At 32.2% G+C, this 15,363-nt stretch overlaps 1 protein-coding gene across 1 annotated transcript in view; it reads right to left on the reverse strand.

Annotated features, from left to right (window-relative positions):
- LOC127717917 (putative ankyrin repeat protein RF_0381) overlaps positions 1 to 14,359 on the reverse strand; it is a 183,437-nt gene extending 169,078 nt beyond the window's left edge. Inside the window, exon 1 of the mRNA XM_052223783.1 lies at positions 14,095 to 14,359. The gene's annotated coding sequence lies outside the window, so the exon portion shown is untranslated. The remainder of the gene's footprint in view (positions 1 to 14,094) is intronic.
- Between the last annotated feature and the right edge of the window lie 1,004 nt (positions 14,360 to 15,363).

Below are 15,363 nucleotides of genomic sequence, written 5' to 3' on the forward strand. Positions count from 1 at the left end.
ACGAGTCACATAAAAGCAATAAGCCAAGATATTCCAAGTGCACAACCTACAAATATAGCTGTGATTCCTATAAACTTTGACATGGATAGCTGGGACAATTAAAATGACAGTGAGGGTTAAACACTAATTGATAACTGTGTGAAAAAGATTGACAATCTTCTATCCAAAAGGCACAATATATCAACCTTGGTTCGGAACTTAAGTAGATATGATAATGATGAATTGCCAGTATATGCGATTCTGAAGGATGCGTCCTTTTCATCTAAATTTGGATCGGACGAGGGAAAAGAATTTTCAACGGAAGAATAAAACATTTCAACATCGAAATGAGAAAATCATACAGGGAATTTATTACAACATAATCAAAGGTTAATGTCAACAGTGCAACAGAGGACATAAACAAAATATAGCAAGAAACCACTAGAGAAATAAGAGGCAGAAGGAAAGACAGTTCCAGGACAATATTGAAATTAAACGAAAGAATCAGACAATTGAAAGAAAGAATGGGCAGAAAAATACAGATGAGCAAGTAATGAAACAGTAAGTGAAAGCAAAGAAAAAATGAGAGAAGTCAAGAAAGAAGTAGAAGAGGAGAGAAATAGATCAAGAAATCAGCAAGAACAAATGCAGAGTGATAGGGAAATACAGAGATTGAAAAGAGAATTTAATGACTTAAAGAACGTTGTCGAAGGGAACATATCTAGAAGAAGAGGTCGCGGAGGAAGAGGTTATAGAGGTGGTTATCATTCATCGCGATATTAAAGGAAAAAACAACATTTATTACAAAAACATTTCGAATAAGGAAAAGAATATAAACTAACACCATATTGATTGGATTATGTATGTTTTGATTATATAAAGTCACATACTGGTCCGTCTATCTTTGTTCTTTTTCATTTATTTTAATGCTAGAAATACTCAATTGGTTCAGCGGTAGATATTTAACAGGACAATAAATGCCTCTATCAAATTTAAAAGAAACGCAAAATCTCAGTTTGCAAGAAAAATACACTTAATTTTTTTTTTTTATTATTATTGTATCTATCTCGATTCTATAGCTAAATAACAAATAAAAGAGGAAATGGAATCAAACTCATACGGAAAAAAGAATTTATTCATACATACTATAACCTTTATTATTATTATTATTATCAATCTTGATATTAAGTTAATGCATACTACAACTTATCAAAAGGATCAAAAGAACATAAAACGAATATTACAATTATTATAGTAAAATATTCAACAGCTGACAAATAATAGGTTTTCTACCAAATACTAAACAAACAAATGAAAAATACTAATTGACTATAACTATCAAACTATAATGCTTTAACTGATCAGCAAATAATACTATTATTTTAATAGAGATACGAAATATATATATACAATGTATGTAAAGGGCTTTCTGTTTATTTTCATTGGTAATATCGATCCAGAAAAAGAATATAATGCTTTATTATGTGTATCTGTTACGGTCGGCAATCCTGAACTATTTTAAGATACAGTAAACAATTCATGATTTAGGTTAGGTGAGGTCAAACATACACGTGCATGTATCTGTGACGTACATAGAATTAACCAAATCAGCATGCGAGATCTTAAAATCACGTGGAAGCAATTAGATAGAAATATTTGACTGATAAAATACACACATTTATCTATTACACATTGCAGGATCTATTTTAACGCTATAACATAGGAGGAAAAAAACTGTTTTGTTTTTTGTTTAAAAACAATAATAATCATCTCTCAAATAGAGACTGGTAATAAAAGTTATTCTCAAATAGAATAACACCATATAGTAATCTGTCAAATAGACACTGTTAATCTAAATTATTCTTAAGAAGAATAGCAAAAATAAAGTAATCTCTCAAATAGAGACTGCTTATCTCAAGTTGTTCTCAAATAGAATAACAAAATAGGATATTTAATCTCTCAAACAGAGTATTAAATTTATAAGCAATGAGCAGACAAAAAAGATGCTTTCAAAAGAAAAACAAAACAAAAAAATATTTGAGTAAATCAAATACTCATAATAAAAGGAGAAAACAATTTAAAAAGAACAATCAACACAATGCAAAAATTGAGAAAGCGTTAAATTATATAGATATATGTACTTAAGAAAACCTTACCGATGATGAAATACTAGTTTTAGCAAAAGGTTTAGAATTTATTCCTAAACCTGGAATTAAATATGCAAAACAAAAACTATCACATGATTTCGACGAAGTGGCCAGGAAAATGAGATGTAAATTTCAATTTGAAGATATTTCCAATACATATCCATGCCAACCATTCAGGAGAAAATCGGGATATAAAACCGAAACATGCAAATAATACAATTGAAAGTTATCTATTTGCTACAAAACTTGAACTCAGCAAATTAAAACTGAACAAAATAAGAGAAAATCTAAGTAAAAAGGAAAGAATAGCTTTGAACAATTTACGAGCGAATAAAAATATCATAATTAAAAAATCTGACAAGAATTCATCCACAGTCGTTCTTGATATGCAATTATACATTAAACAGGCAATGGGTATACTTATTATGAACAAATCCAGGAGTGTCATACAGAAGAAATTTCAGAAACTATAAATAGGATGCTGAAAAGGTTACATGATAACAGTTACCTTGATAACACTACGTATGAGTATTTAACAAGATGCGAAAATAAGAGACTAGGAAGATTATATACATTACCAAAGATACACAAATTAAGTCAAACTGATCGAGAAAAGATAAAAGCAAACAGTGAATACTTAAAGGAAATTCAAATCCCTGGCAGACCAATTGTATCATTATGCAACAGCCCTGTAGAAAGAATTGGTCATTTAATAGACTATTTTCTCAAACCAGTTGTAGGCAAACTTTAGACATATACAAAGGACACGACCGCTTTCATCAACAAAATTGAAAGTGTAAGAGTACCGAAAAATATCATATTTTGCAGTTTCGATCTTTCGAGTATGTACAATTCACTCACAAACAAAGAAATAATTGAAGCAGTAGATAGAGCCTGGCCAAAAATGCTTGAAATTAAATATGATATAGCTCTTCCACCTAAAAATAAAATTCTCGAACTTTTGAACTACGTACTAACAAATAATGAATTTGAATTTAATGCGATAATATTCAAACAGAAATGTGGAATTCCTATGGGAAACACAATGAGTCCTAGTTTAGCTGATATTAGAATGTTTGAAATAATTTCAAAAATACTAGAACTATTTCCGTTTAAAAACAATATCACTCATCTATCAATTTATCGGGATGATGGCTTTGTCCTATTTAACTCCAGTAAGAATCTTCTAGTTTTCTTCGACATCGCTAATACTATACACCAATTAATTAGATTTACACATGAGATATCATCGGAAAGTATACAGTTTCTAGACATAACTGTCTTCAGAGGTGAAAAATGGGAAAAAAAAAATTTAGATATCAAACTATTTAGAAAACCGACTGATAATTTTTAATACCTAAAACGAACATCAACCCACCCTACATCAGTATTCAAAGGATTCATTACTGCAGAAATTATTCGCTTTATAAGATCTTGCAATTACCCAAAAGACTTCAATAAAGAAGTTCCACTTTTTAAGTCTAAACTTCTAAAAAGAGGACATCACGAAAATGAGATTGACAATATTATAACAAATACAAGAAAACGAGAAAGGAAACAAACTTTGAAATATAATTATAAAAATAAGAAAGCGGCTCCACCACTCGTTTTTGCAACAAGATTTAATCCAGCACTTAAAGGAATCGGCAGAGCTTTAAGGAAACATTGGCACCTAATCGAACAAAACAGAGATGCAAAAACTCTTTTTCCAAAACCACCGACTATTGCATAAAAAAGACATAAAAATCTAAAAGAGTATTTAACGAACTCAAAGATGAAAAATGATATAAACAGATAAATTCAAATTAAAGAAAAAAATATCACGCACAATAAAGTAACAGAATATCTTAAATAAAAAAGGAAATAAATAACAAAAAACAGAAAGAAGAAAAAAGAAAGAAACGAACGAACGTATGAACAGGTGTCGTATCCCCATAAGTGAAATCAAATTCGAACCATTCTAAAATATTACAAGAAAGGTAACATATAGGCTAGGGATACCTGATGAGAATAGGCCTAGGTCTACATGACCATAATGGAAACACCTCTTTTGGTATTAGAAACACAGACCAGATCTAATAAGTATACAACAAAAATGCAAGTGTGAATTTCTTTACAAAAATGAAAATAAATGCTGAAAAATGTATTCCACAACAAGAAATGTGTATCATTCACTGAGTATACCAGCTCTAAATTACTCTAAATGTATGCACATAGATGGAATTAATTACGAAGGATAATAATAAGGTATACTGGATTGGTCCTGGACCCGATTGATTTTGTTATTATTATTATCATTACTGAGAGAACTAAAAGAAAGAACATAGCAATAGGAAATGAGGATATAACCATACAGGGCAGGAAAAACGATCTACCAAAAGTCACTGAGACACAAATCTTGGAAGAATTTTGTGATTGTGGAATAAGTCCTCTGTCATGAATGTCTCAATTCATGTAAACACGCAAGTCTGTACATTTATATATAGAATTGCAGCAGAATCTTATAGATGAGGTTAGTTACATTTCAGAAGTCATCACTAATTCCCTTGCTAACCGTGATGAACTCATTTGTGGGGAAATTGTGTTTCTCAAACAAGACACACTCTTGCCATACAACGACTCTTTAGGAAGACCATACCGGTACCGATTCAGAGAAGATTTGTTGAATATGAAATGAAATGATGATATCTTACATCATTGGACAAACTCTAATATTTCTAACATAGACATCCCACATGCGGAAACTGATGAAGAATATTGTTCTTCATGCTATACTTTAAGTATGCATAAGCCTTTGTCTTGGCAATCATCTCTTGAATCTGTCGAACATACTCTATACAGGCGTTTTACAAGACTTAAATTCTCAAGAGCTTGCATTAAATTATTAGTCTGTTTCCATTGTTGTCTCGGTTACTCAAAGCTCAGGTGCAACACTGAGTTAGAATGAGTCAGAGAGAAGACTCAAAGAAATGGCAAATGAAGACCAGTGTTATTTTATCACATATTTGCACAAGTATGAACTTGAATATGACACTGAAGCTGGAATATGTAAGAAAACAATTAACCTGAAAGACTGCCACCTAATACTCTTTATGGACTATTTAGTAAGACTAAAGTTTCGAGCTGACCCATCTTCAGGAGAAAGTCGTGCTATGTAATTATGTACTCTACCAATTACACTGAAGGGAATACCCAAAGATTCAAAGACAGTTGCCTCTTGGCATGTAGCAGATTGTGATGGGCATGATCATTGCAATTGTAAAAAGGAAAGAAAACTAACCAAGGAAGATTTTCACAAGGAACTAACCACCTTATCAGCCAATGAAGTCAGTATGGTGAATCGATTTAAGCACCTCTTATCATGGGGATTTGAAATATTGTGGGATTCCATTATTGAAGGTAAGAAAATAAAAAAAAAAACAGATTTAAGAAAATATTAAAATTATTACATCTATAAACCGCACTCTTTTTACTGGCTTCATTCTGTATTGTCATGAACTTGAATTATTTATCTATTTACCTTTACACTCCAATACTCATAGATAAAAGGTTTACTAGTTTTTTATGTCTTTCTTCCTTCATGAGACTTTACTCTATTTGCATCAAATATCAGTATCGTAATTCAGCTGGTCCACTCTGATTTTGGATTAAGTACATATTAAAAACAAAGTACTGGAATTTTTTAAATAAAACTTAATAAATTATGTGCTTCTAAAGCTCTTTTCTGGCTTTTGGTATACCTTTTAACTTTTTAGTTTTTCAGCTATTCAATTTTTGTTGGATTTTTAAATAATTTGGCTTCTATCATCAATGATGAGACATTTATTAGTCCCCTACCGACGAAGTCGAAAGGGACTTTAAGTTTGCACTCCGTCCGTCTGTCTGTCTGTCCATCAGTCAGTCCGGCAAATCACTTTTCCACACTTTTTTTCTTCATGCTTAAAAATATTGATTTAATATTTGGTGTATTGTTTTATCATGACAAGTTACAGATCAAGTTCGAATTTTGTTCCGGTCTGATGATTCTGTGCAGAGATATGGTCCTTTGACTTAGAAAACTCACTTAAATGATCAGTTTTCCGCTCTCTCTTTTGTAGATGTACGAAGAATGAAAATGAAGTTTCCATCTACTAGAAAAGAAGGGAAATTAAAAAATCCACAGCTTTGGATGCCTCCTGCTTCTGCATTACTCAAATTTGCTTCAAATGCCCAATGTTTAGTTGATTATTATCTGACAGCTTGTCACCACAACAAGGATTTACCAGACTTTATATCTAAAGGTTGTTTATTAAAGGCAGAATCAGGAGAAATAGAATTTGACCTAGGAGATGATGGAAAAATCATCAACATCGAAACTATTTGAAAAACATCAGAGGTTACTTCACACACTAATCAATCAGCCCTTTGAAAAAGAAAGTCCACAGACACACCACAAAAAGAACGAAGATGAAAATATACGCCAGTAGCATCCACACCAGAGAAAGATGATGACTTGTATGGATCAGGATCTATACCTTAATAACATGCCACATAAAGTACTCTAAGTCGATAAATAGAGATCACTCAATATTATCTTATTGTTTGTCATAGTTATTACATTCAATGTCTGTTTTCACAAAATGTATAAAATTTTATATATTTATATATTGTGAACTTCTTTACTTCATTGTTTTAGAAATCCTTACTTCTGTTCAGTTAATTGTTGCTTTTAAAACATCTGACAGGTACAGCTATTTTTAATATTGATAATCTTGCATTTTACATTTAAAAACTATATAGATTTCTATAATCTTCGGATTTGTATCGTTTTAATTACATTTGATTATTTGTATATGTGTATGTTGTTAAAATAATTTTTACAATCATGCCGCAAATATGTTGCATTAGGCAATGAATTTCCGTATTTTTTTTTGACTTACATGTTTGATGTATTTTATAATCTTTAATGTAACAAACAATTAACTTTTAAAATTTATGTCATATTTATTTTTTCTAACTTTGGCACTTACTTGACCTTAAAAATCAAAACCAAAGTTTTATTCAACCACCTTAAAATGAACCCTTTACAAAATATAGCTCAAGTGACTTAAGACAGGTAGTCACTTTCACTTAAAAACAGGTAATTTTGCATTTTATTACAATGATGTTCATCACTTCAAAATAATAGATTTACACATCCAACCTTTGTTCTAGAATCAAACTGATCTGCCTGTACTATTGTTTGTCTATTGGTCTTTTTTTCTTTTTTAGCCATGGCGTTGTCTGTTTATTTTCGACATATGAGTTTGAATGTCCCTCTGGTATCTTTCGCCCCTCTTTTATATAATTGCCTGTGGGAGATAAGAATAAAATGTGAATTTTGCAATGGGTGTTCGACTTCGGATTGCAAACGCGCGCATGCAATCGACGTTTTGAGAATTGGAGATTGTGTTTTATATTTAAAGATGTACGTCCTAAAGAAAATTACAGAGGATATGATTGTTTAAACACGAATATCTATTAGATCAAGATAGTGTTGTTGGCAGTTGTAATGTTTTCTTTTTTATTGTTAGTTTTATCTCTACGATATATGGTCTAGACAGGGAAACAGGGGGCGTTTTTACTCCACCAGCTTATGTGTTTGTTCCGGTTTATCTTGTCCAGGTGTGTGTACCTCTCAGTTTATCTTTCACAGGTGTTTGTACCTGTCAGTTTATATTGCCCAGCTGTTTGTACTTGTAAGTTTATATTGCACAGGTGTGTGTTCCTATTCGTTTATCTTGCCCAGGTGTTTTTAACTGTCAGTTTACATTGCCCAGGTGTGTGTACCTATCAGTTTTTCTTGCCCAGGTGTGTTGCCTGTCAGTTTATCTTGCCTAGGTGTTTGTAACTGTCAGTTTATCTTGCCCATGTGTGTGTACCTGTCAGTTTATATTGGCCGGGTGTGTGTACCTGTCAGTTTATCTTGCACAGGTGAGTGTAGCTGTCCGTTTATCTTGCCAAGGTGTGTGTACTTGTCAGTTTATTTTGCTCAGGTGTGTGTATCTGTCCGTTTATCTTGCTCAGGTGTATGTACCTGTCCGTTTATCTTGCTCAGGTGTGTGTACCTTTCAGTTTATCTTGCCCAGGTTTGTGTACCTGTCAGTTTATCTTGCTCAGGTGTGTGTACATATCAGTTTATCTTGCCCAGGTGTTTGTAACTGTCAATTTACATTGCCCAGGTGTGTATACCTATCATTTCATCTTGCCCAGGTGTGTTGCCTGTCAGTTTATCTTGCCTAGGTGTTTGTAACTGTCAGTTTATCTTGCTCAGGTGTGTGTACCTGTCCGTTTATCTTGCTCAGGTATGTGTACCTGTCCGTTTAACTTGCCCAGGTGTGTGTACCTATCAGTTTATCTTGCCCAGGTATGTGTATCTGTCAGTTTATCTTGCCCAGGTGTGTATACCTGTCAGTTTATCTTGTCAAGGTGTGTATACCTATCAGTTTATCTTGCACAGGTGTTTGTAACTGTCAGTTTATATTGCCCAGGTGTGTATACCTATCAGTTTATCTTGTCCAGGTGTGTGTACCTGTCAGTTTATCTTGTTAAGGTGTGTGTACCTATCAGTTTATCTCGCCCAGGTGTGTGTGTACCTGTTCGTTTATATTGCTCAGGTGTTTGTAACTATCATTTTATTTTGTTCAGGTGTGTGTACCTGTCCATTTATCTTGCTCAGGTGTGTGTACCTTTCCGTATATCTTGCTCAGGTGTGTGTACCTGTCAGTTTATCTTGCCAAGGAGTGTGTAGCTGTCCGTTTATCTTGTCCAGGTGTGTGTACTTGTCAGTTTATTTTGCTCAGGTGTGTGTACCTGTCCGTTTATCTTGCTGAGGTGTGTGTACCTTTCCGTTTATCTTGCTCAGATGTGTGTACCTGTCAGTTTATCTTGCCCAGGTGTGTGTACCTGTCCGTTTATCTTGCACAGGGGAATGTAGCAATCCGTTTATCTTGCCCAGGTGTGTGTATTTGACAGTTTATTTTGCTCAGATGGTTGAACCTGTCCGTGTATCTTTCTCAGGTTTGTGTACCTGTCCGTTTATCTTGCTCAGGTGTGTGTACCTTTCAGTTTATCTTGCCCAAGTTTGTGTACCTGTCAGTTTATCTTGCCCAGGTGTTTGTAACTCTCAGTTTATCTTGCCCAGATGTTTGTTCATGTCAGTTGATCTTGACCAGCTGTTTTTGTTTTTGTATTTTTTTGGTTGGTGAGTATTGATGATCTGTGTGGTTTATTGTATTATTTAGTATTATTTGCAATACTTGATGTCCTTGATAACTCAAAGCAGCAAAATTTTTACCAATATAAAGTTTGAATCAGAGACCAGACCATTACTACATATATACTAATATATGTTTTGTTATTTACTCACTACTTAGTGTCAGATGTGTGGGACATAGTGCAGTCACCAAACATCTAAATAATATTATATTAAATAATATGTGTCATGTAAGTACTTTAAATGAAAACAATAATCGTATTCAGCGTGTCTCATTCAAATGCCAAGGACTTAATTCAATTGCAAAACGAAGAGCTGTTTTATATTATCTTAAAGCAAATATTTTTAACTTACAATGTATATTGTCTCCAAGATACACACATTTCTAATAAAGACGAGCAATTTATCAAGAATCAATGGGGAGACGAAGTTTTCCTCAAAACAAAGAGAAATGGCAATTTTAATTAATAATAATTTTGAATATACAATTTTACATAGTTAAAAGGGTCAAAATAGTAACTTCTACGGATTGAATATTAAACTTGAAGATAGCAATGTAACTTTGTTTACATTGTATGGTCCAAATAGTGATTCCCTTGACAAAGTTGGTGAAGTAATTAATGAAACTGATAACCAGACTGTCATTATAACATAATAGTATAATTTAGTAAAAAAACAAACCTCGATATTTTCAATTACTGAAATAATAATAATGCAAATGCCAAGGAAAAAGTTCTAGATATAAAGGAAATTCACAATCTAATTGATCCTTTTAGAGATTTATATCCAGAAAGTAAAAGGGTAACTTGGAGGAAATAAAACCCTATAAAACAGACCAGACTATACTTCTTTTTGGTTTCACAGAGCTTTTATCCACATATACATCCCATAAAGATACAAAATAGTTATAGATCAGATCAATCACTGATCAATAACTTCAGTATTAGGAGGGTTTGGTAGACATTTAACAATTCTCTTTTGTATGATCCAGAATATGTTAATATTGTTTAAATGGTTATGAGTTAACTAAAGGACATTATGATTCTCTTGTATACAACAGAGAAAATATAATTTTGGTAGGTTCTAGTGGTCGTGAGTTCTTGATTAGTCATCAGTTATTTTAAGAAATATTACAGACTAATATAGGAGGAAAACAATATCATTTGCATCCTTTAAAAAGAAAGAACTAATAAATTAGAGCATGTACTTGCTGAAGATATAAACAAATTAGAACAAATATAACAAGCGTGTGAAATTTTAGATCTGATGTATACACAAATGGTTTTGTTTTTAATTTTTGTGGATAGATGTAGGTAAACGTGCTCAAATATCAATAAAATATGGTTATGATTAGGGTGAAATTGCTATCAAACATAAAATCAAAGAAATTATCACTTACATCCCTAAAGACGACGAACCAAAACAATACATGAACAAATGGCGTCGAATAAGTCTTTTAACCATAAGTAATAAGATGTGGTATGAGTGCCAATGAGACAACTATTCATCCGAGTCACAATGTATAAAAAGTAAACAATTATAGGTCAAAGTACGGCCTTCAACACGGAGCCTTGGCTCACACCGAACAGCAAGCTATAAAGGGCCCCAAAAAGACAAGTGTAAAAATATTCAAACAGGAAAACCAACAGTCTAATCTATATAAAAAAACGAGAAACACTTATGAACCATACCAACAAACGACAACTACTGAACAGCAGTCTCCTGACTTAGGACAGGTGCATAAAAATGCAGCGGGTTTAAACGTTTTAAGCACCAACCTTCACCCTAACCTGAAACAGTGGTATAACATTACAACATACAAAGACACAATAAAATATCAATTGAAATGGCTTAACTCGACCAAAAAGACATTGTTTTAAAAAAGCATCAAGTTGCATTGCAGAAAGAATAATATCTGTTTTATCAATAATTGGAATCAATAATGACCAGGCAGGATTCATACCTAGTAGATTCATTGGTGAAAAGTACCAGAATGATATATAATTTACTCCACTACACTAAAAGAAATGATTGATTTTGAAATAGCTTTTGATTTCATCTCCTGGATTTTCCTAAAACAAGTTCTTGATTATTTCTACTGTGGACATTCTATTAAACACTCAAAACAAATACCAAATCAGCGGTAAAAAAGAATGATTATCTTTCAGATGTTTTTACAGTTCAAAGAGGTTGCAGACAAGAACATCCTTTATCTCCCTACATGTTGTATATTTTTGGGATACTATTTAGAAAAAAAACAAAAATATTAACAGTATTGCAATTGGAGACTCATAATTGATTATATCACAATATGCCAATGACACCACACTTATTTTAGATGTTTCATCAGAATCTTTAGATGCATATATTTGTATTTTAGAATTGTATGCGAAATGATCTGGTCTCAAGATGAATTAAGAAAAAAAACAAGTAGTATGAATTGGGAAATAGAAATATAGCCAATATACAATGTGTGTTCAGTGGGGACTTGAATTGGGTTCCAGCAGATTGACGCTCTCTGGTATGAAATATACTGAAAAAATAATAAATCCAGCGGCGAACAATGTACACGCAAATTGTTTTGTATATATTATATATCAAATAGGAGCCTGATATATGCCGCATTTGTGCAATCAATGACCAACAGGAAAAAAGCAAGAGGTTTTTTTTCTATTTTATAAGTGTCATTTATTTGTTTAAGTTTTTAAATGTGCACAAATTAAAAAAAGCGAAGGAACCATAATTATAAAAGAAACCATATTCATATCCCCGTTGTTTCATTTAAACAGATAAAGATAAAAGAAGTATGGTTAAGTAAAATCTAGAAAGCGCTTACTTTATTTTCAATAGCCAGTTATAACAAAGACACAATATACTTTATAGTATCATATTATACATGAATTCCGTTCTATGTTGATACGTCTTTCCTGTTTATCACTTTAACATGACTGTTTTAATGGTAATAAATTTGTGTATGAAATACACCGGCATATGCATGTACATATACTTCAATGTTCATCGACTGCTTATCTTATAGTTTTATCACATTCAATTCTACAAATCTACTAAAAGCCTAGCAATTTTCACCCATAGCTCAAATTATACTAAGATTGGTCAACTAGACATGGTTTTCCTGGTATAGATAGTACACTACATTTCATTCATTAACTTAGTAAAATATATGCGTTTCCCTGTTCATTCGTCTGATACGACACATCCGTTTAATACTAAAAACAAATTAAATAATTCACGATAATCAAAATCAAAGAATAAAAATCCTTTAATAAGTGAAAAATAATTCAATATACTTTTTATTGAATATAGTTGTGTCAAAATTACCCACTTGGGACCATTTTACTATCTAATGCGTGAATTAAATGTACTAAGTAGAAACGTTAAAAATGTTTACAAAACAGTTCCTCGTCATATAATATTTATAGCCTCGTTGAATAAATTTTCAACCTAAACTGCATTATTTTGCATATATAAACACATGTGGCGAATATCCAAGAAAGGAAACACGAATGAAAAACAAGACATACATTATTTAGAAATCATTTAGATAATCAGAGAATATTTCAGAATTTGCTGAAATGGGTGTGGCAGATTGCATTTGTGAAGGAAATGTTGACATTGAAGGGAAACACAATATACGAGATATAATGCTGATAAAATGCGCCAGAGTGTTTGCCATTACACTACAATACTAATATCCTGATCGACTTGTACCGTTTTCTATAATATTTTCTTATGAGTCTATTTGTTAGTGTTTCGTTATCAGGTTCGTATCTGTTAATTTTTTATCAACCGCAAAAATAGTACGATATAGTTGATATTAGGGAAGTTCTTACGTCTATAACAGTTAGAGCTAGACCTGATGCACAAACTAATTATGTTAGAAAAACAATGTTTCAGCCAATTGTCTTAAACAGTTACAGACCCCACACAAATACAGACGCTTTCTTTTAACATTATCAATTAAACTGTTGGTAGTGTTTTAACTTAATGTTGTGTGTTGTTTTCGTAAACAAAGGCAGTCAACAAACAGCCCGCATGGCTTTCTTAGCTAACTCCCAGTAATGGAGAGAACATTTTGACCCTGCCTATCTAAATCATGACCCGTCTTTAATTTCTTTGTCCAATTAGCAATCATATGGTTGATTTATGCACTTACTTTTGTTTTTTTTGTTGTTGTGAGTTTCCTTTAGTGACATATTGTCTAGATAAACTCAGGTGGGTTTTAAGTCAGGAATATGACAGTTGTTATCCATTCGTTTGATGAGTTTGAGCTTTTGATTTTGCCATTTGATTAGGGACTTTCCGTTTTAAATTTTCGTCGGACTTCGGTATGTTTGTTATTTTACTTTTTACCCCACTGGCTGATGTGTCTAGTCAGGCTTTTTTAACCATGTTTTGCTCCATGTTGTCTTTAACTCGAAAGAGTTGGCGAGGGTGTGGCCAGTATTTATAGTAATTCCTGTCATTCGTGTATGTTGTATTCAATGATTAGTGGAACTGAATTGATCACGTATTAATTTAGTTTCATACATCAAATGTGTATAATTATATCATATACTTCAGACTATCGTAGTTTCAATCAAATTCATTTTATTTTTATAACCTATGTTACCCCTTAACACAATGTTTTAAGAGTGCAATACAAGGACACATTTTACAGTTTGTGTTATAGTTTTGTCACATATAATCTACATACAAGTATAGCAAATAACTAACCTTAGCTATGATTATACATCATGAATAGTCAGCTAGCCATGGTTTTTTCCAGATCCGATAGTACAATGTATTCCATCAGTGAAATAAGAAAATATTTGTATTTCTTTGTTCATTTGGTTGAAACGACACATCCATGTTATATAAAGTACTTAACTACATCCACTTCAGGTCATATGTACTAATAAATACTTTAGAGAAATGTGATTCGTTCAAACCGGAAAATATGTCCTCGTCATTTAATATTACCAGCCAAATTTCATTGATATTTATATCAGCACAAACAAACACTGCATGTATGCAATACACATTAATTTGTAATTTTACGGAAAACACAATTTAAGATATGTAATACTTACACGTGTGTGTTTTCCATTATATTAAGATATATCTACCTCTGATCGGGATGAAGGATATTTTTATGAACGGTCATGGTAGTATACATACACACGAACCAACGCTGCATATATATCATTTTGTAATTTCAGGGAAAATACAATTAAAGATAGTTAATGCTAACATGTGTGTGTTTTCATTATATAAAACATACATATACCCATGATCAGCATACATAATATTTTTGTAAATGTCAGCAGATTTTTAGTGCTGCATGTGAAACTTCAGATACATGCTTTGCCTAAATAATTGCCAACAAATTTGAATCATTAAAATAAGAATTGCAATGAAATTAAGGTTGTTTTTAATGCCGTTAATTTTATTCTGAACAAGTTTGGTTGACATCTTCTATTTGAATATGATAAAGGGGATATGGGGCGTACGTCAATGCAACAGTAACCCAATAACAACATGTACAAACAAAAACTCAAAGAAATCTAGGGGACAAAGCTAATCTCTTTGCGCCATTCTTTTTTTGAAATTAAGTTTCAATGTCATCGCATTTTACTTCACATTTGTTTCATAAGGGTAGAGCTGATCATCCGTTCTTCTTTTCTTTTTTTCTTTTGTCGTTTTATTTTATTTTCAGGGTAGTGTGTGTCCATTTGTCGTTTGTATCTTAGACATGGTATTGTCTTAGTTTTTTTCCTTACTTTTCATTACTATTTAAAAACTGACCAATCGGATTTTGAAAAAAAAACACTCATTAATACATCAAGCACTTGACAGAAAGAGATGACGAGTTTTAAGCAAGGTCATTAAAAATGTCAGCAACATTACAAAATGATAGTGTTAATGTATTTAGTACGTGTGCAGTTAATGCAGATGCTCTGCATTATCAAATCTCTTAAGCTTGTACAATTCGAATTCAATTTT

Source organism: Mytilus californianus, unplaced genomic scaffold (genome assembly GCF_021869535.1).
Source record: "Mytilus californianus isolate M0D057914Y unplaced genomic scaffold, xbMytCali1.0.p SCAF_10, whole genome shotgun sequence".
Taxonomy (NCBI): domain Eukaryota; kingdom Metazoa; phylum Mollusca; class Bivalvia; order Mytilida; family Mytilidae; genus Mytilus; species Mytilus californianus.